Below are 20,498 nucleotides of genomic sequence, written 5' to 3'. Positions count from 1 at the left end.
GTTATGTACCAGTACAGACAGGGGATCTACCATAAAATTTCTCCTCTTGTTTGATTTGTTTGACCAGATGAGACAAGGCCATTCAGACAAGCTTAAAGGGAAAACAAACTAGGAATTAAGTAGTGGCACCATGACAAGAATAACTGTTTTGAGTTGCAAGCAGACCTACCTCGGCCAGAGCATGCAACTATTTATTTTAGGAAACGGGTAGTCCGCTGACTTTTTCTAGCTTGCATACAGCTAGAAAGAAAGCTATTAAGAGAGGAAAGAAAGCCATGTGGGATATTGTTGTAGACCATTGAATGTCTGCCCTTGTCTGTATTATTAAGATACTTACTAATGCAGCTCAACATAATGGCATAAACAAAACAAACATTGTGTTTCTTATAGTCAGCAAACTCCACAAAAGACTGAACAAAACGGAAAAAAGTATATAAATATCTCACTCACCAGCTGAATTAATGTACTGAATTACCGTGCAAATAGAAATAAAGGACTCACACAGCTGACACGACACAGAGTTTTCTACCGTCAGAGGAGTCCGTGTCCATCATGCACGAATTGTCTGGTCCTCCTTTGTTTGCCGCAGCAGGGGCTCATTGTGACTTTGCAACATCCAATGTGTTGTTTTTCCTCACATGCTGAAAGAGACATGACATAGAGACAAAATATGTTCACCACTTGGTGCCTCAACAGTACTTCAAACTGATTCGTGTGCAACAGACTGCAAGTCAGCTACACTGCTCTCACATCCAAGAGCTCTCTGTTGACTGGTTGGAATCCCATATTTGCTTGGAGGTCTTGAAAAACTCTGTTGTTTTACATTTTTGCATGGCAGCATTGTATTTAGATTATATTCAAAATAAAAGACATTTTAACATGGGTAAAATGGTTTATTTCAACACTTTAAAATGATGCTATAGCTCCCCATGAATTTTCAAAACGTGTACCTCAGCAGTGTGGAGTGTGCTTATCACTTTGATATTTACGTAAAGTTGTAGCCCATTAAATCTTCTCCGCTGAACTGAATCAGAGGTGAGTGGTGAATTATGCATCAACTGTCTGAAGATATCACCCCAAAAATACATGCACAACATCTTTGCCAGAGAGGTTATGTCCTGTTGTAAAGATTCTGACAGTATGTGTCTGTGAGTTCAACTCATCCACTGTAAAAGGTGCAGATAAAAACTGTCTGATGTCTTTTTTTCTGTTCCGACTTCATCCTGGACCATTATTCAGCAACAGGATCAAATTAAAACATGCATTATTGGTTTAATAGGAAGGGTCACGCATTGTTAATCTGTGTGGTACACTCTAATAACTTTGTCATGTCGAAATGTTTTCTGCTCAGTCCTGTTGGTACTCTGTTTGGTAGGCAGTAATTGGAGAAAGGCTTCAAGGCTTCCTCCAGTGACCTCATTACCCCAATTAAATTTGTAGCCTTCTCTGAAAACAGTCCATCTCACAAAGTGATGTCTGATTATCTCTCCCAGTCCAAATGAGGTTGAGTTATGCAGCTGAAGAAGTGGGGCAAGAACATATGGCTGTGCTGTTTTTTTTTTGTTTTTTTTTTACAGATTGCTGCAGTGGGCTCTCCCTTAGTTAATTTAACCAAAAAGAATATCATGTTTGAAATAACCCTTGAAAACTATTGAAAAGTCTAATCAACTATAACTGTTAAGTAGATTTTGGAATATCTTGAATATCTTTTGCTGACCAATGCAATTCTTTAATACCTTAAAATCTATACACCACACAAGTTCTAGTCCTGGTCCTGCATCATCATCTGGTTGAAATGTTAATGTTTAAGATGCATACTGATGACTCCAGGATTACTAGACTCACCTTTGTACTGAGAAAAGTGAAAATATACGTCTACCAGTGCTCTTATGGAAAAGGAATTTTATCTCATAAACAAACAAGCAACAAAGATTAAATTACAAATCATCTCAATAAACTTGTTAAAATCTGAAACATTCTGTGCTATGAACCTCACTGCACAATATTGTCACCAAAACACTTCCTTATTGCTACCCAGTGTAGTGTTTCTACTTTTCACAATTGTTTTGGAGTGTCCAAATTAGATGCAATACAATAACTTCCCCACAAACTCATACAGATGTTTGACTGTGATAGATGTGCGAATTAGTCATGCAAAACCACGCACGGCATGATATAACGATAAGTGACTGAAATCTCCATTTACCGCTCACTTTAGAGAATGACAGATTGTTTTTGACGCGGGGAATAGAGACCGATTGAGTGAGGGAATGACTGCTGTCATGTGCCACATTCATGTCATATTCCTCAGACATTAATTACTAGTAGGCTCAGTTATTCTTGAGTCTGAGATAGCTAGAATGTCTGACAGCTATGATCTCTCCCACATGGTGATAGGAACTACAGAAGTCTCAACAGACTGTAGGCAAAATGGCTACTAAGCCAATATCACTAGCAGTCACTTCTGAATAATATCCAGAATGAACAGTAATACAGTTGATTCAGCTGATTGAAAATCATGTGACTTGCACAAAAGCAATAGTGGTAACCATCTTGGAAAAATGCCAGAACACTATCAATATGATAAAACTTATTTATTAACATTTTCACATTATTAGCATGTAGCTTGACTCATTATTGAAGACAGTACTGATCACCCAAGAGCATAGGTGCATTTTATATTAACATCTTTTTATGAATCGGTCAAAACTGAGAATTATCATAGATGTTTTTATTTAGTTATCAGCTTATACAGGTATTATTCAACATTCATGATGATAATATATTTAGTGTTTGGCTGTTGTTTCTTAAAGCTTAAAGGTCCATCAATACTACTTTTTCTTCAGACAAAAAAAGATGATCTTGGTCTGGCAAACGTTGGCAAAATCCAAGTCTGTCATTTAGTACTATTTTACACCATTAAGGCCTTGTTCTACATATATACAGATATTTTTGCAAATTGAACATATTCTTTTGCATTTTGACCTCATTCACATGCTAACTGCATTTTAGTTCGCTAAAACAGATTTTTAAAATATGTCAGCTTTTCAAAACTCCAGTTTCTGTGCAAGCTGAATATTCTTCTCTGGTGTTTGAATTATCATTGGCACAGACCTAATCGCCCCCTGCTGGAATGGCATCCTTGTTCAAGTATTTATTAGTTTCGCATTCTTTTGAGTACAGACATAATTTTAAACTGAGGGAAGAAGATAGCTGTTTAGATAAATATCTGTGTTGACAAGGCATTAAAAAGATGCGTTAAGAAGATTTCTCCTCATCTCATCATCTTTCCATTTCTCCAGGAAGAATACCATCACAAACAATTTTAACACATGCACATAGCATAAATGAATAATGTAAAATGTACTAAAATGACCTGAATGTGTACAGGATTTCACACTCCAGCACGTAATCGATACAGAAATATATTGTTGAATTTTAAATGTCAGATCACATCAGTGGATTTATTGACACTGCACCACTGTTCTCCCAGGCTCACAACCAAATCCTCAAGCCAGCAGGAAAAATGCAAATACAGAACAAAACAATCAACCGTCACTCGACAGTCGTCCTCAAAGTTGCACACTAACTGGTTGATTGAGTTGAGGCCATTTGTGGACGACAACCTCAGATAGAAGGCGGAATCAATGCCGGTTTGTCCACTTCTTTGCTCATTAAGAAACCCCTATTCACGTCAGGGTCCACATACGACAAAGAAAGCTCACAAGTGCACATTTTCAGTCCGAGGAGGGTTTTTTTCCCCCTCCTCAAAGCCCTCCCCTCATCGAAATTCGCCTCACAGAAACATCGTGCCAGAGGCCAAAGTCTTGACAGGGGTAGCCCAGTGAGAGGGAAATCAAACGATTCCCTTTTTTAGGACCTGGCAGGCCGACAGGGGGGCCCGCTTACCTACCAGTCCTTAATCTGTATCACACCTCTCCAGTTTAGGGAGAAAGGAAGGTGGCCGAGCAATCCATTCATCATCTTAAGTGATTCAGGGTTTTGTCTTTTGCCTGCTGGACACAAGTCCTTGGTTACTCATAAATACTGGTAAGACATGCACTGTGCAGATTGAAAGCCTTTCAGGCTTTTCAGCAGACTGAAAGTGTGTTGTTAATATTGAACAAGAAAAAAGATGATGTTAATGTTGATGCGGTGGAATGAATACTGGTGTCAGAAGTGGATATATAGCACTAATATTTAAGGCCTTATTTGAGTACAAAGCAAATCTTGAATAGAGACAAATTTGTAAGTGCAATTGGAGAGTTTTTCTCTTTCATAAAAATGAAATTAAAATGTGATCACTTCTCATAAGCCTACAAGAAGGAGACAAAGACAAAAATATCTGATTTTGTGGTAATGGATCATTGCACTTGGACAGATTTCTGTCGAAAATTAAGGTCTGGTTTGTGCAAGGTCACAAGAAGCCCCAGTACATAATTAGATGGGATTTGGTTGGCCTGCCATTGTACAATACTTTAACATTATACCACATTCTTTAACATTATACCATATATATATATATATATATATATATATATATATATATATATATATATATATATATATATATATATATATATATATATGTATATATATATATATATATATATATATATATGTATATATATATATATATATATATGTATATATATATATATATATGTATATGTATATATGTATATATGTATATGTATATATATATGTATATGTATATATATATATATATATATATATACATATACATATATACATATATATGTATATGTGTATGTGTATATATATATGTATGTATATGTGTATATATATATGTATGTATATGTATATCTATCTATCTATCTATCTATCTATCTATCTATCTATATACCTATATATATATATATATATATATATATATATATATATATATATATATATATATATATAGAGAGAGAGAGAGAGAGAGAGAGAGAGAGAGAGAGAGAGAGAGAGAGAGAGACATATACATGTCTTTAGATATTCCTTTTATTCTGTTAATTCTGTTTTGCATGGTTTTATGCTCTAATGAGAACTAAGCGGCGATTTCCCCCCCCTCAAGTTTATTTCAGACCTTTTCTGTTCTTTCCATTGGGCGGCAGTGCGTCTATCCTCAAACTTGAGCTGCACTGCATTGCCCGCTTGCCTGCCTGCCCGCCTGCCCGTGCACCACTCTTGATTTTTCTTTGGGATGAGCCAGTAAAAGTAATTCCCATATTGCGCATTCATTTCTCGAAACGTGCGCATAAGGAGGATTTCCTCATGTGCTCCTGTCGGTTTCAGCCAGTGCGCCATGCAGTGGATGACGGCTCCAAAGGAACGCGGGTCTGACTGGAAGCGTTCTCACTGGTAACAAGGTAAAGCCAGATAGAATGAGGTAACAACTCGTCCGATTTGTTCTTCAGAATAAAAGGCGTCAAGGGAGACACAGCCAAGAGTGAACGAGGATTCGTTAAAACGCAACATTTTGAGCTGATTTGGCGAAACAATGTACTGATGTGCTGCAGCTGTCAGCCTGTAAGAGTAAAGTATGCTCTCTGTGAATACACACATTCTTGTGTGGTGTGTGCAGATGGTGTGCTTTTATTTTTACAAGAAATCCATTCATGTGCCGCGCTGTCTTGGTCAATCTATGCGCACTTGACGCATCTCGCGTTGACACAGCGGCACTCAGAGAGAGAGAGAGAGAGAGAGAGAGAGAGACGGCGTCCGATGTGTCTTTTCCTGCACATCACTTTGGAAAATTTGCGCTCGTGTAGTCCTGCTTAACGCGGTGCTCACCTGCCCGGCGCTGTGTGGCTGCGAGCAGCTGAGCGACTGATTTAATAGGATAATCAGACTAATTGCCTCTCGTGATATAGCCCTTCATTGATTCTGTCGACCATTCCTCTAATGACTGTCATGATTTTCTTCATTTTCTCCTCTCCTGCTGTTTCAAAGTGACCGGCTGCAGGTGTTTCTGTGCTCTGATCTGCGCCAGTCCAGGCTGGCAATATGTAATTTTAGGATAGACGCTGCGTTTTTCTTTTGGAGAAGTGGACTATTTCACAGCTGGGATTCATTGTTCTTTATTTTATTTTATTTATTTTTTCATTTTGAAGGGGAAAAAAAGACGTCTCTGCTGTACTCTGAAGCCAGAACAGATTCTGATACACCGTGATGGTGTGGGGCTATCAGAACTGACAGCAGAGTGCACAGTATCATTTGGAAACTGCTCGTGGGTAAGTTACATTTATTTTTTCCCCCCTTAACGTTTCCAAAGTTGGTCAGGTGCTCATGCTGCCTCCCGTGCTTCTGTTTAACCCAGTTTGCAGCAGCGATGAATTTGGACGGCGCTGACGTCTCATATGCAAAGATTTGGATCACTCATCGACGCGCTTTACAAACGAATTCATGATCTCCTAATATGCGGCACTTAATGCGCATTTTAAGCGGACCTGTATTTCCCTCAGTTACGCACGAATCCCAGTCGCTCTTATCGGTGTAGTTGCGCACAGAGCCTCCTCAGTAGAACTGTCCGCGGCTGCACGACCACCTCCGCTGAAGTCCTCTGTAATATTTTTTTCTTTGTAAAACCCAATTATCCGAGCAGAGCGGCCACAGTGCGCCAGCATACGCATGTTGTTCGATGTGCGTGTTATTTTGTCCCAACGTCAATTGTGTAACAGTGTGCGCATTTGCATGTAGCTCCGGTGCGTCAGCAGTGCGTTTTTTGTGCATGTGCGCTTGTGGAAGTGCGATTGCGTGTGTGCGTGCGTGTGTCTGTGGGTGTATGGAATTTGTGCACATCTGCGTGTCGCTCTGTGCGCGCACATCCAAAGCGCGTGCGGCTGTGTGTGTGCCAGAGGAGGGAGGTGAGAAGAACCCCGGCTTAGTTATTTCAAATTATTTCTGCTGAGTGATTGCTTGGCGAGTCAGCTCTCTGTATGTGCTAGTATTTCCTCTTCTTTCCCCCTGCTTACTTCTCTCTGCTTGGATGGATGATGGCCTTTGATTGTCCAGATTGATGTTATAGCTCCACTCTGGCTCTGACCAGACAGGGGTATGCCAGTTCAACATATTTTGGAATGGGGAAGAGACACTGATGTAAAGTTAGAGCTGATGCTGGTTCTAAAAGGTCGGGGAAAGTTCCTTCTTCCTCTCCTACTATAGATGAGTTACAGAGGGTACTGTAGCCTGGCAAGCTGCATTTCTATGTTTCATCAAGCTAGGACTGCAGCAGAGATGCTTCTTTTCTCATGTTTTTTTGTTAATCTATGACCAATCAGAACCTTTTAAGGCCAGGTAGTATTTGCCTTACATTCAAACGAGCACCTCATTTATCACATATGATTTTCTAATTTTGTCATCAGGAACATTTTCACCACATTTTAACTACTCTTTAATCCACTTGCATGATGCTCTGCTCCAAATCTTTCTGCTCCAGTGTCCTCTTGACACTTTCTGCTTTAGGCGATATCTTCCTGGTGTTATTTTCTTTTTTATAACTTGATTCATCTCCAGCATCTTGGGGTCAAGCTTTGCTACTGGAGCAACCAGCAGCAGATGAATTCATAGGTAAGTGGCAGCGGCCACTTAACGGAAGCCCTGCAGCTACATATCGAGCTGAGTCGAGTGCTCTTACACAGAAATTGATTTAGACTTTAGAGATTATGTCATTCAGCATTGGCACTTTTTTATGCTGGTCAAGTTTACCCAGCAGCATTAAATTCCTCCTCTGCTCCCCGATAAATTAAGTGTAGGTTTAAAGGCCAAGTTAATGCACCAGTAAAGTCTTCATTTCAAGGGCAGGTTTATTTCAAGCACAATTTTGAATGACTTATCATAGCACATTTGAATGCTTCTATTTCTTATTAAACTATGCTTGAATTTCCTCAGTTGAGCATCAAAGCTCAAATATTTCCAACTCAGCACAACAAGGTACTTGTTATTTGCAGTCTTTACATTAACATGATGGCTCCTAAAATTTATTTGGCTGTCGAAATATGATGAACTCTGTGGTTTTGCCTGAACCCCACTCATACTGCATTAAAATACGCTAAACCACACCATGACAAGCAAATAGAACTTGACCCCATTCAGCTTCCAATTCCCTCAAGGATCTAAAGACATTGCAAGCTTTTCCCCTTGATTGATACTTTTAATTTCCAAGAAGCTGTCACCAAGGCCTATTGGCCTTGGCTTTGCAATCAAGGGGCGGCAGTCAAAGGCTTCCAAATGAAAGAGTTCATTAATATGGTGGAAATAACGGTTGTCTCACCGTGGAATATTGGCTCTGTGTGAGGAGTGATTGGAGCAATTGATGAGGATTTGTGAGGAAGAATGTCGGAGAAGAAGTTGAGAAGGGGCCACCTTAATCATGGCTATTAGATTACATTAAGAGGACTCAAGGGGAAATGGAAATGCTGACAGGTGATCCAGCCCGCGTGTTTATGGTATTTGTGTATGTGACCATGTGCGTGTGTGCAAAAATGGTACTTCAGCGTGAGCACCTTCCATTCCTGCCTGGCACTGCTGTGCAGACGTATTGACTGTTGTGAAATCTGAGTATTACAGCCTGTGGACTACATGCATAACAGACGCGCTCTCGGTTAAATCTTTTGAAAATCCAATTCCCGTGAAGATGAGATTCCTCTTTCCTCATACCATGTTCCATTTTCCATCGCAATCATTGGGCATCGATCTGATTCAGAGCTATTTATTTTTGTTGCAGCCATCATGTCATGAATTGACAAGTATGGTAGATCAAGTAGATTAAAATATGTCTCGGCATGTCGTCTCGCCCATACAAAGAAGAATCATGACTACCATGGGTGAATACCAAAACTGCAGTCTATTTGTGCATTTTTCAGGCTTAAGTAAAAAAGAATTTTCAGGTCCAACTTTCCATTCATTGGTTTATCTTAGCCAGGCTATCAGATTACAGGTGGTGTAAAACTATAGTATTTCACAAGAAAGATGAAGTTCATTTTGTGTGGCAGGATCATGTTACTTGTTCTTCCGAATATGGTATCTAATACGGTATGGTGTAAATAGTTATCTGGAAACCCCTCAGATTTATCTTCTAGCCCTTTCAGGCTACTGACCCTCAAGTTAGGAGCCACTTTTGAAAGAATAAAGCAAAATTGTGAAATGAGAAAGTTTTGTAGTAACTAGAATCAGTACAGCAGTAGAATTTGTTTGTGTGACCTTACAAAGGTATCGAGCTGAAAACGATTAGTTGATTGACAAAAAAGTCACTTGTAAGATTTTAAGTGTATTGATTTAGCTTAGAAATATGCAGGAATTATTATGGTAATTGACTGAGCTTTCCTACCCTGACTACAAATTTGACTTAGATGTTGCATTGGTAGAAATTGCTGGTAGTATGTCACTGTGGCTGGACACCCTTCAGACTGGAGACTGCTCACCTCTGATTTCTGGATAGCTGGTCACTTTTTGTCTCTGGACATAAAAAAACTTAAGCCTGGTGTGTGTGTGTGTGTGTGTGTGTGTGTGTGTGTGTGTGTGTGTGTGTGTGTGTGTGTGTGTGTGGTTTATTTGTCGGTTTGTTGGTTGGTCAGTGGTGATATCAGCACAGATGCGAAACAGAAATATTATATTCCAAACAATTTATTCCAACTTATATAAATGAGAGATACTCCAGATAAAAATCAGTGTGAAAAATTTCTCTATTGGGAACAGACTGAACTAAGTTAGATGAATTGATCATGTTAGAGAGACTGAGGAAAGCAGCAAAAAACATGCAGCTATATCACCAGGCATTGATGGGATTCCCCTGAAATTGATGTGGCTTTTTGAGAGCATCTGGGTCATTTTCTTTTGGCTGTGATTATTTTCTCAGTTTTAAAGGGAGAATTCTTGAGGGATGTTAACACTGCCCTTGTTTCTTTGCTTTTAAAAAAGGATGAGGACCCAACTGATTGCTCTAGTTACTGTTTTCTCAGTCTTTTGATCAGTTGGAGTGGTCATATTTGTGGTCTATGCTGGAGGACTTTGGAATTGTATTTACTGAAATGATTAAAACTACACTCAAACCCCACAGTACAGGAACTTACTGGTCAAACTTACTCTTCCAGTTACAATTCCCATAGTACAACATTTTAAATAATTGAAAATGTTCCCTCTTTAAACCATGGACTGGCCTCCTAATTTCTATCCAAACTTGTATTTCTATTTTAGAAATAAATATCCTGCCCAGGATCAATTTAGTTAGTTCTATGGTCCCACTCCCCCCTCCACCTAATTACTGGAGCAAGCTCCAATCTGCAGTATCCAAATTTATTTGGAAAAAGAGGCAACTGCGCCTCAAAATGTGTACTCTATAGAGAAGGAGGGAGCATGGTGCCCTGGAAGTTCCTAATAAAAGCATTAAAGAGCAAGATAGTCGTCCCATGGACTCCCCAGATGTTCTTTGTCAGCATGTCACTTGCATCTTGGCCCCACTATCTCTCATCTTATACAAACATGGAGATTATCTGAAGCAAAGTGCAATCTTTCCTGTAAGTGGCACACTTTTCTACTAACATTCAATAATCGAGCACTTGATGAGAGACCCGTTTCAGCTCCCCAGTGGGAACATATCCTGTCTGACTCCTGTCAATACTTGTCAATATTTAAATGATATTTTTACAGATCATTTTTAATGATTGTGGATTCATTTCCTTTCTGATATCAAAGATGTATTCAATCTGCCAGGTTTTACTTACAGCTGAGGTCCGCGCTGGCAATGCACTTTACCTGGTCACTCAATCCTAGACTTATTTACTAAACTACTGCAACTTAACTAAGGGTATGGTTTCCAAACTTTATCAGCAACCATAATGTAGTTCATGTCAGGTCAGCTCAGTTGTTTAACACAAGAAGCTTGCTCTGTCACCTACATGAATAGGAACCTCAAGTACTATGTCTCTTTCAAAGAACACAGCAACCCTGATCACTTGTTGATCGAAGACAAGGCTGTACAGAAGAATAAATGACCTTCAAAATAGGCTCCCTTTTTCACTCTGTGTCCCTTAGCTCTCTGTGCACCCTTTGCTGCTGTTATTCAGTGGAGAGGTATCAAAAAGAATGCCCTGCCTTGCAAGTCATTTTCATGGCCCACTTATTTTTCAGACCTTGATCTGAATGCCTTCATGTATGGATGTGAACTGAGCTGAGTGTGCTGCTATGCTAGCTTTATTTACTTTCTGCATGTAATGGCATTGCTACCCTAGCAGAGCAATGCCTAATGCCACAATAAAAGGATGGTAATGGCATCGTTTTCAACTGTCTCTTTACATTCTCCTTGAAAAAAAAAACATATGCCAGCTATTCTGTGTGTGTACGTGTGTGTCTTCACAGGGATCAAAGCACAAGGTTGGCCAGAATCAAATGCAATTTAAAAGTGCTTTATTTTCCCATTTGTTACAGCAGAAAATAAAAGGACTCGAGGTCAGCCACAGTGTAGGATGCCCCGGAGCTTAAAAGTTGCGCTGGTCAATTGTAACACGGCTAAAATGACGAAGGGGGTGATGAAATACTTATGTTTTACTTCCTCTGATGAAACAGCCATCTGAGGCATGATCAATTACCGCAGTATACAGTATTTTTCTTTGCTAGGGGCAAGTGACGTTTTATGAATTTTTCTCCCCTTTTTAATCAGCAGTAAAATGAGAAGCCCATTGCTATAAGCAAGAGGGCAGAATTATCATTTTCATCCTTTCTTTTCAGCCCCACTATCATTGTGCCATGTCTGGAGGTGATCCTCCGAGGCCCATCCAGCCTAGAAAGATGAAGTTGATGTGTTTTAGATAGCTTTTAGAGAGATGTGGATAGAGGATGGAAATTGCATGCCAGGAGAACCAAAATGAGCAATTTTTCCTCCCATTTCCCCCCCTCTCTTCATCAGATCTGTGCTTACTCATTCATGGAGGCTTTGTTGTGACATTACATACGTTGGTGTGGAGATAAAAAATCGCACAAACTGCCAGTTCAAATGGGGAAAATAGGAAGACACAGACTACATTATTGTGCAGGCTAATGCATTTGAAAGCTAGTTGCGTAGCAAGCGAGACACCGCTCTCTAATGTTATCAAAACACCATCGCAAGCACCAATCTTTATTCACATTTTGACCTGTATTTTAAGTGGCTGGTTTTGAGATATTCATGAAACTCAGCATAGGCTGTTACAAGCCTATTTCGGATGGAGTCGTCTCAGGGGAGGCTTAAGTATTCACTAAAAGAAAATGCCCAGAAAATGCCCGTATGTATATATGTGTGTATATATGTATATGATCAATTCAGTGACCACAAAGTAGCGGTATAGTGTTTGAATGCATATATGAGTTGCTTCTGCAGGAAACGCTTTTCTGACCCTAACCCTAACCTTATATCCCCTCATCTGAATCAGACAGGACCTGCAATAGAACAAGTACATCAAGTGATTTATAGAGAGTGCAATCAAAAAGTGCTTCATTAGCAGTTCTTCATTTGTCATTAGCTATTAAGAGCTGGGTAAACATAGTGTTGACAACCAAGTCTGTAATATATAATGTATCATGTAACCTGCCTCCAGTACAAGTCCTTCTCTATGACTTGCTTGCATCCAAAATCTCGATTTATTCCTCATCCTTGAACAAACTATTTTAGTGTCTAATGTAATAGTAGACATCATGAATGGGTGACTTCCAGCACAGACTGACAGTAGTGTTAAGTTTAAAAAAAAAACAAAAAAAAAAACACTAGTAGCTGTGCTGGCATGGATGTATTGCTATACAGAAGAGAAATATGAAAGATGATCCAGGATGTCCAATTTGACTAGCCTCTAACTAAATCTATCAGGTGGGTAAATACAGTACAGCAATTTGAAATGCTATATAAGACAGAATTTCACAGCTCTGTAAAGTTATGACAGGCTTGAGCTGCAAAGATTAATCAATTATTTGTCAGCCTTTGTTTCACCAACAGTTTTGATAGTTTGTGAATGTATTTCCTGGGCTCCAGACTTATGATGGATTGTTTGCGAACAAATCAGTTCAAAGGAGTGACTCTTTAACGCAAACAAACTTACCTGATTCCACATTTCACTTCTCTCTCGTTTGTTCTTTTGTTCTCACAGACTAGTCGCTGGGTTCTTCACTGTTCAGTTATCAAAGTGGTGATGAGGACTGAGAGCCAGCCAATCCTATGCTGAGTCTAGGACAGTGTTGTCAGATTTTAGCCAATGAGAAAGAGAAAAGCATAGCAATTGTTTCCATGAAAAAAAAAAAAAAAAACATTTCATTTTGTTCATAGCTCATTGTTCTCGTTCAGTCAATCAGTCACCCTTGGCCTACCTTCAGTACATGTCAATTTAATGTCAAGGTGAATAGGCACATTATCCACTGTTGTGTTTTCTAAAAGTACACATAATCATGAAGTTGAAGCTATGTATTAGCCTTGGACTACAGGGTTATGTTGTCTGTTGGCATGATTGTCTGAGAATGAGGAACTGAGAACTGTGTATTACATGATTCACCTCTAAACGACGTTGTATGAGAAACGTGACTGAATGAATGAACAAACAAAGGATATGAATGATTCTTCCTGCCGAACTGACCGATGGGAACTGAATCTCGACATAGAATGCTGAAATCCACCTCTGCTCCAGACTGCGACCAAAATTTGGGACATGTGCGGCCAGTGGATATGTTGGTTCAAGTCAAAGATTCTGGAATCTGGAATGACGGGTGGCAGGCCAATGTGTGTGAGAGGGGCAGGGAATGGGGAATGGCACTGGAAGTGGCTAATGTGTGGAGGGGGAGAGTCTGAAAGTTGTTCTGAGCACGCAAACACAGTGCTAGTCTAAGGCATAAAATATGCCGTGACCTGTCCTCAAATGAAAATGCAACTATATAAGTATTTATTATATAGTCAGTATAATTGATACAGTGTGCACCCCTAAATTTCTGCATCTATTAAAAAAAAAATTAGTCTGGAGCCCTCATTTCATTCCAGGCACTTAAGTGTGAATATGTTTGGTTTCTTTACTCCCTTTATACATCAGTATAAGTTGGTTCTGATAGATTTCCATTATCGGGGTTATTGTGGATACCTTCACAAGGGACAATAAAAAGCTGTCTAGCTGTAAAACATGAAGTTCTATATCGGTTTCCTTTATTTGATTGCACAAGGGGGAAGCATGCATCTTTCCAGTCATTCCAAGATTCTAAACTTGTCACCATGGCTAAAGGCTCAGCTTGCCAATTGTATGCCCCTCATAAAACAGTTAAATCAGATGTGTGAAAATACTAAGGACACAAACTGAAGTATATGGACCAAACAACTCCTTGATTAATCAAAACAATTACATTAATAATAAAACAATATAACTGTTAGTTACACCCCGTCACATACTAATCATTTTATCATCCATGGCTTTGATTTGTGATATAAACAATACATTTATGCAGTACATGTTACAAAGTAATGCATGTGAAATGCACAGATTCGCTTCTTGCAGTCCTGTGCCAGATGGCAATCCAGTGCATCCCTGCCAAAGTGGAGCCAGGTATTTTGGCAGGAAACCTTTTTTGGGGGGGATCTCATTAAGATTGTCTGTCTGTCCACAAAGTATGAGTCTGTGCCAGAAGATATGACTAAACTGACTTTCACATCCTTTTTCTTTGTCCCCATTTACCAGCACTCATTGCTATAACATATGAGCTTTGAAATATAAACCAACATTACTAAGTGTATACAGTTTGACCCAGTTCATATACATGCATGGCTTAACACCTTGAGCCTCTGCCATGTATATACACGCAATATACCAATTCCAGTAATAATCTAATCCCCAGTTTGGCTAATGATTGTAATAATGTTATGCTGCGCAGGCACACTTCGCCTTACAGGGGAGGGTTATACCACTGTGTCTTTTTCCCAGCCAGAGTGTGGCTCCGTTTCCCCCCTGCTGGACCAGACCCAGAGAGACCGGCTCTCAACAGGGTTCTTGATTTATGGGCCACTTTACAAGAAGGGCCTGGGGACGCAGCACTCCTTGTCCTACGATATTGAATCTCAGCTGCCTAGCATGGAGATGTGGCTCGTCTGTTATGGTGTGAAAGCTTATTTGCATTGCGCCGTTAAGCTCTCAGTGGTAGCTAAAGCATGTCTGCTCACCTTAGCACTTAAGTTTATTTTTGCTTGCAGGGCTGTTTGGTTCAGACATGTAAGGGACATTTTCAGAGAAAAGGTGCGGTGAAGACAAATGGCTTTCACGTTGACAGATTTATGTGTGTCCACTTTTGCAATGTAGTTACAAACCTGGAAAATAAAATATATATGTGTATGTGTATATATATGTGTGTGTGTGTGTTTGTGTGTCTGTGTATGTATAATATATGTAATATACATTTCCAAGTGTTGTTTGTGCACCTGTCTGATAAGAGGATGTTTGCTTTGCTTTGTGTGGTTTAAATTCCCCTGTAACAAAACAGACTGTGTATCTTAACACAATGTACTGTATATAGCAATCAAATAATCTGAAAGCCACATGCGTATCTATCCATCATTATCCATAGAATTGTGCATTCATCAATGATGAAAGCTGAAGTAGTTTCCACCAGTCCACAACCTCAACCGACAAAGTCAGATAAATTGACTGTACAATTTCAGGCACATTGTCTGCTAGAAGAAAGACTTATTATATGTTCAAAGGCTCTGTTTGTTTTGTCGCTGCTGGCTGTATTGTGCACTTGCTCTGCTTTTGGCTCAAGTTGATTCTTCCTATCGGTTGATTTGATGTGGGGGAAAAAAATCAGCAAGATAAAAGTTTTGCAGCCTTAATGATTATAGTTGCTTTAGGGTAGGCGCTTATTAACTTGTGTTAATAATCTGACAATCCTCTTTCATTCCCCCTTAAATCAGCCCGCAGTCCTGCTGCTTAGACAAGACAGTATATTCAGCTGAAGTGATCTGGATAACCACAAGAGCTGCTGGGGCATTATTTCTGTTTTCATAGGCCTTTATTCACTCCTTCAATGGTTTAAGAACATTCAAGTTTGACATTTTATTTGTCCCCTTTTATGTTTCTGTGTAATCTATAGCTGTTCTGTTGTAGCGGAGGATCACGGCCAACCTGCCTTATACTGTAAAATATGCAGTGTTTTTTACTTTCTTAAAGTCAGAGCTCCTTGAAGAACTCTGACTTTGATGCTCTCCAATGAATAGCATTAGCATACTGTAGAGTTAGCTCGGGAGTCATTGGTTCAGCAGTGGATCAGTCTCAGTGTCACAGATTTAAATTTAGGTGTTGAGTAAAAATGTGTGCTTGAGGTTTGTGTGTGAAAGAGATAAAGAGAGAAATCCTTCAGCCCGTGAATATCTCATTGCTGCCGATGGAAGACACTGCCTCGCCTTGATGATTTTTCATTTTATTCAGCATCTGGGATGTTGCAAAGAAGTATACCTACTGCTGCTATAGTTAGATGTAGCTAATGTTAGGCTTCAGATAACCCTGCAGCACGAGGTCTTCCAAGTGTCATTCAGCAGCTAGTGTAGCATGCTTCCTCCTGAGGTGAATCCTATTTCATACCTTGAACTCTGATCGTGTTTGAGGGTTTGATTGACACCTGCAGTACAGATCAAGCCTGAAAAGCTGGAGAGAAGACACGTGCTTGAATTAAACGGCTTCCTGGAGTCTGTTACACAAGTAACTTTGAGACAGAGCTAATCCAAGTCGATCGACACAGATCTTCTCTCATAGCTGCAGCAGGAAAGTTGTTGGATCAACCAAATATATCTTTGTGTGTGAAGTGACTGTTCAGCAATGCAAAACCTCAGTATGCTCCTGTATGTGGTACATGATCTGGATAATTTATTGCTCCTAACATGTTTTGAAGTAAAGCATTATCCTTTCAAATGTGTTAGATGATCTGTGTTGTAGCAATAGAGCAGAATTATCAGTATCCATCAGCTTGTGAATCATCGCTGTGCTTTTTCTGTTATAAATCCTTACCCACCAGAGTTAATTTGAAACTTGAAGACAGTTTGAATAGCAGCTTTAGTGCCCAAAGCAGCTGGGAGAGAACAAACAACTCTTTGACAACCCCAATAATCGTCTGTGCGTTGAAAAGTCAACATCTATTAACTCTGGAAAGTTTGCTCTGTAGATGCTCCAAATTGTTTTAATCTTCTAAATCACAGTAAAACTATTTTATAGACAGTTAGAGAGGCAGTCGACACAGTAAAACACAGATGATAATCACTAGGATGTCAAAATATTGATAGTTTGCATAAGAATCTACAGTCACCAGAATATTTCAGTTCTAGCGTGATTCACTGCTCCACTGCTTGTCACTGTCTCATGATGCTGCCTCATATTAGCCTTCTCCTCATCCTCTCTTCTTCACTCTTTTTCAAGCATCCATTCATCCCCTCCTACCCTTTCACCTCTTCCTCTCAGTGATTCCAGCAGGTCCGCTTAGCTCTGGCCTGGAATATCCAAAGAGAGCTCTCCGTTCATTTAATGTCATCCTTATTTCCCTGACAGCCAGGCAGGATAAAGAATCTAGTTAGCAGGCAGCTCAGGTAAAGGGCTAAGAGCTGGACGTGACTACAAAGACAGTTTCTATGAGTGTTCATGGGCCTGCATGTGCACATTTGTGTTTGTCCCCGAATGTGGATTTTGTCAAACCGACTTGTAGTTAAAAGCTTCCAAGACCAAAATTGTAAATGAAACATCATAGACTGTTTTCATCTGCCATATTTTCCCTACAGACAGCATTTCTCTTTCACTTTCGCATAGCTTACTCAGTGGTGAGATCAAATGGTGCGCTAATAGCCCAGTTTGATTCTAAGATCACTTGTTTCTTTGGTCATTTGTTGAGTTCAGCATTCTTGAGGAAGATATATTGAATTGAGGTTTAGTAAATTTGGGGAATCCTTCTCGACAGAATGTGGGCTGGTGAATGTAAACTTATTATTGTGGTAATATTACTGCCTTGATGCATTCCTCCTTCACTAATTTATTGTGACTTTACAACATGTGCTAAATTGCTCCAGTTATAATGAAACAGAGATCAACTGATGTGTTTTCTTAAGGATTGACACCCATACTGATTATTAGAAATCAAGGAGACTGATATTAATTTGCATTGAAAATAAAAATCTTTGTATGAAAATTCAGATTTGCAATTCTAATTCTAATTCTCATTGTCTCATAAGAGACAAATTAGCAAATGATGAAAATACAAAGCTGGATAGTGTTTCTATGCAAACCTTTAATTGTTCTTTAGGTTTTTTATCAGCAGAATGCAGAGGACTGTGTGCATATTTTTACACCAGCAGAACAAACATTTATAAGAAGACCTTTTACAGTATTTAACTTGTTTAGAGACATCGATTGCACTCGAGAAGCATCCTCATCTCTCTCTTACACTTCCTGCTTCATGTCAAGAACATGGAGGCTTGCGGTTGCAGGGTTATTAGATAATCTAAAATGGAATAATTCAGTGAGGAGAGCACAGACTTGTGTGGGTGTGCGTGCGTCAGCCAAGGGTGTAAGGGCCTGAAAAGTGTTCCTCACAAATAGAAATGTTAATAACTCACCAAGAAGAGTACATATCAATTTTCCGACTAGAGGTAGGAGGAAGAGGGCAGAAGGGTGACATGGGGGGAGAGGAGATTGGGGACCAGGGATAATGATAGAGACAGAGAGGGTACTGTGTTCATACCGCAAGAGTATCACAGTGTTAATTATTTTATTCAATCTGCATATATGATTCATGGCACGTGACCTGTAATGCTAATCATATTTAAGAGCTCAGGTTAGATTCTGTCAAATATGGGGTGTAGTTAAGGATTCTAGAGTCTGCTCTTCCCCTGTTTCTTTTAACAAAAATTAACAGTAAATTTGTGTAATGAAAATCATCATGTCTTATTATACAAAAGTCAATAATCGGAGATTTAAAAACCCAAGAGATTCCCACCCCTAAAAATTATGCTAAGAGTACAGTACTATTCTGTTGTCATGAAAATATTTTGTAATCGTGACAACCATGACAGTCTGATTCAGCCATTGCTGAGACTCAACGCTGGAGGAAGACAAAGGAGTAAATTTTCAAGTTTTACACCTCAGTTCAATCAAAACTCCAAGTCACAGATCTGAAATGTTTTTCTAAAAGGGGAGATGTGTGGGCGTAAAAACAGTTATCTGTTATTGCTTCTTGCTGTCAGTTACCATTGCTGTCTGATATGGGCAGCATTCAACAAAGATATGAACAGTCATCTAGAAACATCAGTTATGGGCAGTGGTTCAGAATTGATCAGGAGGGTCTTCAGTGTGAACCACCCAACCCAATATCAAAAAGGCGATAGCAAGACTTCTCATGAGAGATTCAAATAAATCATCATCTCAATATCAACCAGGCGAGCTGTAGTAAGGCAGTAAAGCCTCAGTCGTCGATTGCTGAAATTGTTTGTGTGCGAATGTGAGAGGGAGATGCATTCCTCAGGGCCAACTCGGAGCCCTGAGAGTGTTGAAAGAGTGCCCCATTTTTCTCTTGCTGAACCCTCCTCTAAAGTAATTGAATTTTGGATGAATCTGTGAGGAGGAAACACTGTCAGGGAGTGGAGAAAGTGGCTGCTTGAGGAAAAAAACAATCAAAGAGTGAGAGGCAGGTGACAGCACCTTTTGGATGAGCTTTTCTTTAAAGAATGGCACACTATGAGATGCTTGACAGGATAAGCTTTCATTGTGAGATTTTTAAGGGAGGACTATTTCTCTCCAAGAGCTTACATTTTTTTTGGACATCCAGCATCCGTTCATTTGTTGAAGTGGGTCGACTCTTCTTGCTTTTTTCTGCTCTATTGTGTTCCCGATAGTATCTCTGACAGTTAGACAGCTGCAGTGAATCTTTCACTTCTCACTCGCTAATAACTATGTGCCAAGAAGTAAGATGATAGTGACAATAATACATTGACACCCTTTTCATGATTACTGATAACAAATTGAGTGTTTGACCTTGATAAGCCCTTGATTATCTTGTTTCTCAGGCAGGTGGCCATTTTCATAAAGAGACCAGGAATCAAAGAAGACGCATAGTCATATTTAACCATAGTATGTATTACCTTTGGGGAAACGCTGCCATGATTTCAATGTGCTCCTTCCTTCATGGCTTGATATGGGTAGTGTTTATTCAGATATCCCTGGTAGCTATAAGCCCTCTGCACCTTCATCTTAAACAATCAGATCACTTTCCCTTTCTTTATTTTCTAGTTTACTCCTAGCTAATTAAGAGACTCAAGTCATTGGTAAAAATCAGTTATTAAATAAGGAACTGATGTAACTGAAGCAGCTTCTAACCCACATGCCATGACTGATGCATAGCAACCATACCCTCAAAGTGATACCCATCAACAGTTTCATCAAATATCAGCTGATCATGCTGTGAAGAGGAACATGATCATGTTATTTGGGTTGTGGATGTTATTCAGAGCCCAAAACTGCTCTCAGTTTAGT

General features: G+C 39.5%; 1 protein-coding gene across 10 annotated transcripts in view; it reads left to right on the top strand.

Moving 5' to 3' along the window:
• LOC119015607 (interleukin-1 receptor accessory protein-like 1) overlaps positions 1 to 20,498 on the top strand; it is a 298,993-nt gene that overhangs the window by 62,112 nt on the left and 216,383 nt on the right. The window contains exon 4 of one of the 10 annotated variants that reach the window (XM_037091772.1): positions 20,037 to 20,096. The exons of 8 other annotated variants lie outside the window; for them this stretch is intronic. The gene's annotated coding sequence lies outside the window, so the exon portion shown is untranslated. Of the gene's footprint in view, positions 1 to 5,760; positions 6,237 to 20,036; positions 20,097 to 20,498 lie in introns of those variants that run through there. One more of the 10 variants, XM_037091777.1, reaches the window with a different exon arrangement.

This window comes from Acanthopagrus latus, chromosome 24 (genome assembly GCF_904848185.1).
Source record: "Acanthopagrus latus isolate v.2019 chromosome 24, fAcaLat1.1, whole genome shotgun sequence".
Classification (NCBI taxonomy): domain Eukaryota; kingdom Metazoa; phylum Chordata; class Actinopteri; order Spariformes; family Sparidae; genus Acanthopagrus; species Acanthopagrus latus.
This window is presented reverse-complemented; position numbering and strand designations above follow the sequence as displayed.